The following is a 6000-nucleotide window of genomic DNA, read 5'->3' as shown; positions in this document are numbered from 1 at the left end:
TTTGTCTCGTCGTTTCTTTGCTTTCCGTCGCAATATTGTCTTCCTTGTTTTCTGCAAAACTGATTTTTCCTACTTCTAATATTTCGCTTTCGTTTATTTTTGGTAGATTTTCTGTTTCTTGAAATCCTTCCAGTATATCTTCTACATCGTACGAAGCATAGTTATATTTGTTTTCTAAAGGGTCGGTTTCGTTTTTGAATTTGATGTTTGTATTCTCGTCCACTTTGGTTAAAAATTCTGTATAGTCGTATGAGTCTATTTCGCATTTTCCTTCTTGATTGTCGAGTACTGTATTTATACTGTTTATTATCTGTCTCATGTATTTGTTATCTGTTTCTAAATGTTCCTCGGGATTTGATGACGTCGTCTTTTCCGTGTCTATTGTTACGTTACTTGGTTCATTATTTAATTTGTCCACTATGTTTAATAAATGTAGTGTGTCGTTATTGAGGCTAACGTCCCAGTTTCCTGTCATATTACCCGGTTGCGGAAGGTCTTGGTTTGCACTGTCTTTGTCGCTCGTGTTTTCGCTGATTCCTGTTTGGTGCAAGGTTCCTGCGTCCGTATGTACAGGGGTCAGTGTCTCGTTCGCGTGAGTCGTGTCTTGAAGTATTTTGTTGAGGAAGCATTTTTGCTTGTCTGTTAGTTTTGGTAACTGATGTAAAGCTAATGTTTGGCTTGTTATATTTGCCTCTCCTGATTTTAGTTCGAATCTTCCATTGTTTATTTCTACGTATCCCTCGTCTAATCTTAATTTTTGTTCTAGGAGTACTTTTATTCCTAATATTCCGTCATATGGTATTGAAAAGTCCTGTGGTGCTACATGGAAATCGAAATATTGGTAGTTTATCGGTATTCTTACTGCTCCTAAAGTTTGTAATGGTTTGTCTGTAATGCCTGAAAGTAATATTTTTCTGTCTTCTAATATTGCGTTTATAGGAATTTGGTCTTTTTTTATAATATTCAGTTGTGCACCGCTGTCAATAAGGAGGTTGCATTCCTTTCTTGTGTAAGGGTTTTCTATTGTAATGTATTGTAATAGGTTTTCCAATCTCAGTGAATACGTTGCCATTCTTGTTGTTATTCTTTCTTCTTTTATGATTTGATTTTCGGGCAAGTTGGGTCCTAGCGTTTTTTTTTGTTCTGATTCATTCGGCTTTGTACTGTTGTTAATTTTATGTGTTTTGAGCGGCTCATCATTGCTCCTCTTTATGCGCTCTCTCCAGGAGGAGTCTATTCGTTTCCCGGTCTGTGCTGTTGATGGTTTTGCCCTCTGTAGCATTCTTCTGTTGCGTGATTCGTACTTTTGCATAGGTTGCAGATTTTTCCGGCGCTGTTTTCTAGGCTTTTTAGTTTCCTGCATGCGTCTATTTGGTGTCCTGGCTCTTTGCAGTAGGAACAGATATCTGTTTTTTGTGCTCGTAGTTCGATGGCTTTTAGTTTCCTACATTCCTCTTTTGTGTGATTTGGGGTTTTACAATACTCGCAAAATCTTCGTAGTTCGCTTGTGTGTTTCGGATTGTCCCTATTGTCATTACTATCTTTAAAATAATTACTATCGTTGTGATTGTATTTTCTGTGGTAGTTACTCCTATATGAATCATTTGATTTTTGTTGAGGTTCCCTTGGCTCGTGGCAGCCTTCTGCCGAGTGTCCTAACCGCTTACAAAGTTGGCATTTAATTTGATTTGTTCTGGTTTGGAAAACTCTTGCTTCCTCGCAATTTGCCGCGCTGTGGCCTTCTTCCTTACAGATTGTACACATGACTAATTGGAGATCGTTGGTTTTTGTTGTTGGGCAAGTTTTTGCTGTGTGGCCCAATTCGTTGCACAGTTGGCACGTAGGTGTTGGACAATCTTTTGTTGTGTGATACCTGCTATTACAGATTTCGCAAAGTTCTGTAATTTTTGGGAATTTTGTGCAGGTGTTTGGGTCGTGACCGGTTCCTCCGCATTTCCAACATGTCTCATATTCGATTATAAATGGGCATTCGCTGACCGTGTGCCCCTTTATTTGGCAGTATTGGCAGTGCTTTCCCTTTACTTTGTTCATCTTACAAGCATCTGTTGAATGTCCTGGAGTGTTGCAATGTTTGCAAATGAGTTCTATTTTCTTTTTGGCCAGTTTGCAGTTGTACGATATGTGATCCTTGCTTTTTTATCCGACTTCGAAAAGGAGGAGGATACTCAATTCAATGTGTATGTATTTCTTTTTTTTTTTTTTTTTTTTTTTATGTATGTTCACCGATTACGCCGAGACGGATGGACCAATCGGAACGAAACCTTTTGCATTTGGTAGAGTACGTCTCCCGATTGGTTCCGTTAAAAAAACATTTTGCATTTTTCCATTCCGAACGCTTTTTATTGCAAAAAAACGTACTATGTCATGTACGTGCGACGTACGTTCGCCGATTACTCAGAGTCGGATGGACCAATCGGAACGAAACTTTTTGCGTTCTGTAGAGTGTAACTCCTCATTGGTCCAGTAAGGAATCAATATATTACATTATATCTAATGTCTATATGGTAATAATAATATTGTTATTAATTGTACATTACATATCGAATGTAGATATAGCACTAATGTTATTATTATTAAATGTACATTGATCTGTGGGAATGAATCTGTATATCACATTATATCTAATGTAGATATGGTAATAATGATATTGTTTTTAAATGTACATTACATATCTGATGTAGATATAGTACTAATGATATTGTTATTAAATGTACATTGATCTGTGGGAATGTGTCAGTATATTACATTATATCGAATCTAGATACAGTACTAATGATATTGTTATTAAATGTACATTGATCTGTGAGAATGAATCTGTATATCACATTATATCTAATGTAGATATAGTAATAATGATATTGTTATGAAATGTACATTGATCTGTGGGAAGGAATCAGTATATTACATTATATCTAATGTAGATATGGTAATAATGATATTGTTTTTAAATGTACATTACATATCTGATGTAGATGTAGTTCTCATGATATTGTTATTAAATGTACATTGATCTGTGGGAAGGAATCAGCATGTTACATTATATCGAATGTAGATATGGTAATAATAATATTGTTATTAATTGTACATTACATATCCAATGTAGATATAGTACTAATGATATTGGTATTAAATGTTCATTGATCTGTGGGAATGAATCAGTATATATCATTATATCGAATGTAGATATAGTGCTAATGATATTGTTTTTAAATTTACATTGATCTGTGGGTTGTAATCAGTATATTACATTATATCTAATGTAGATATGGTAATAACAATATTGTTATTAATTGTACATTACATATCTAATGTAGATATAGTAGCAATGATATTGTTATTAAATGTACATTGATCTGTGGGAAGGAATCAGTATATTACATTATATCTAATGTACATATGGTAATAATGACATTGTTTTTAAATGTACATTTCACATCTAATGTAGATGTAGGACTCATGATATTGTTATTAAATGTAGATTGATCTGTGGGAATGGATCTGTATATTACATTATATCTAAAGTAGATGTAGTACCAATGATATTGTTATTAAGTGTACATTGATCTGTGGGAAGGAATCAGTATATTACATTATATCTAATGTTGGTATAGTAATAATGACATTGTGATTAAATGTATATTACATATTTGATGGAGATATAGTAATAATGACATTGCTTATTAATGTGTATTACATATTTGATGTAGATATAGTAACAATTATATTGTTATTAAATGTATATTACATTATACCTCATGTACATATGGTAACAATTATATTGATATTAAATGCATATTACACTATATCTCATGTACATATAGTAATGACGACATTGCTTATTAATGTATATTACATATTTGATGTAGATATACTTACAATTACATTGTTAATGATTGTATATTACATTATATCTCATGTACATATAGTATTAGTGACATTTACCCACGTACACCGGGTACGTTCGGGACTTAAATGACCGATTGCACGAGATGCGCGAAATCGCTTCTAGTAATTTGGATCGTGCAATGGTCCGTTCGAAAACCTATTACGACGCGAAAGCTCGTCCATTTAAAGGACAGGTTGGGGACGTGGCATACGTTCTGGTCGAGCCGCGTAAAGGCAAGTTTGGCAAAAGATATCATGGCCCTTATAAGATAGTAGATTGTACAGCTAGAAATAATGTCGTGCTGGAAGACGGGACAGGCAACATTTTTATGAAACATGTAGACAAATTAAAGTTCGTAGGAACCAAGAAAGATTGAGTGCAGCGGTTGGCCTTCATAATTGGCAATATTATTCGACGAAGGGGGTACTTTACTCCTCAAAGGGGGCCGACTGGCGCACTGCGTATATATATTTACATATTTAACACATACTTGTATTTATTACAGGAAAATACCGAGAAAAGCACACGTATTCAATCCGAATTTCTGTACATAAATATGCGCTGTTTTCATTGTATTTAAACTAATACAGGTTCCATCGATCTCATCATGGCATCCCGCTACGTGGACACCAGTGAGGAAACACGAGGAAGAATAGTTTTCGTCACCCGCATACCGCCGTTCACTAAAACAAAAGAACTCATGAAGTTCTTCAGGGAGTTCCGGCTTCAACATGCGGTCGTGGTGCATCGACCTACGGGGACTAAGGCCTTCGTAACCTTCCCGACGGCTTCCCAGGCATCCGAGGCTATACTTTGGGTCTCCAACACCAGACCCATATTTCATAAGAGGAGGGTGAAGGCTGATTTGGCGGACCCGTGGCATGAGGCCACCCTCATCCAGTCTAGGGACAGGCCTGAACCATTCCCGGGACGGGAACGTCCAGCACCACCACCGCTCCCAATCGAGGCGATCACCCGTATAGCCCGCTATTTAAACTTTGCGGACCGAGCGCGAATGAAGTGTGTGTCTAGAGCGTGGCGCGTAGGGTCGCTGGCCTCGTAGGCAAACATCAAGATGTTGACAACGGAGGACTGGCGTTGGCCAACGGGCTGGGATCATCGTCTCGTCACAACCGAAGCGTTCTACTGGGCGGTACGGCGCGTAGGGACCTACGTATCGGGCTTGCGGCTCGACGACCGGCGAATCGCGCGTGCGCTGCGCCCGCAGGTATTAGGTATTGCTGCGAGGGGTTGCCCATTTCTAACTCAGATCGATTTAACCGGTGCTCGCGTGCGACCGGTTGCGTTGCGCGACTTGGCGGCAACGGCAGCCACGCTAGAGGATTTAAGATTGGGGCAGAGCTTCGGCAGCGTGGAGCCCGAGGTTTCGGGGCTGCTCGCGGCGGCGGCGCGTCTCTCGATCTTCGTGGCCTCAACCACGGAGTTCGTGGGGGTGTCGTTGGCGCGGGTAGCGCCGGGGCTTCGGGAGCTCCGGCTGCGGAACTGCCAGGGGGTTTCATCAGTGCCTGTGGGCGTAGCGTTGGTGGCGTTGCACTCGCTCACCGCGCTTGAGATTGCGCAGTGCCGCTCCCTAACGACTGAGGAGCCGCTGCATGCCCTGGTGGCTGACGAGCCACTGCACGCCACTTTGAATGAACTAATCATCACCGACGTCGACTTTTCACCGTACCCCGACGAGGATCCTGAGGCGGAGTTCAGGGCACCCGTGATAGTAGACCCTGTATTCATAGAATTACAAGTAGGACCAGCAGAAACCGCCCGTACGATTCCGGAGGTCTTCACGGAACTACGACTATTGACCACCATGTTTTGTGGATGGGTGGCGAACGCCTTCGTCGCGAATATCGGGGCCCATCTAGTGAAGGTCACCGATCTAAATCTGTCGGGATGTTCTAACATCCGGGGGCAGTTTGCCCTGGAACTACTATCCACTCTACCGGAATTGAGGACGGTACATATAAATAACCTACATCCATCTGTGGGCGGGCAGGAACTGGCGGCAATTGGAAGTCTGGAGGAAGTCCGCGCCCGTGATAGCCAGGGCATAACGGACGAAGACACTTGTGGAGCAG

Source organism: Osmia lignaria, chromosome 6 (assembly GCF_051020975.1).
Source record: "Osmia lignaria lignaria isolate PbOS001 chromosome 6, iyOsmLign1, whole genome shotgun sequence".
Classification (NCBI taxonomy): Eukaryota; Metazoa; Arthropoda; class Insecta; order Hymenoptera; family Megachilidae; genus Osmia; species Osmia lignaria.
Note: the sequence above shows the minus strand (reverse complement) of the source record.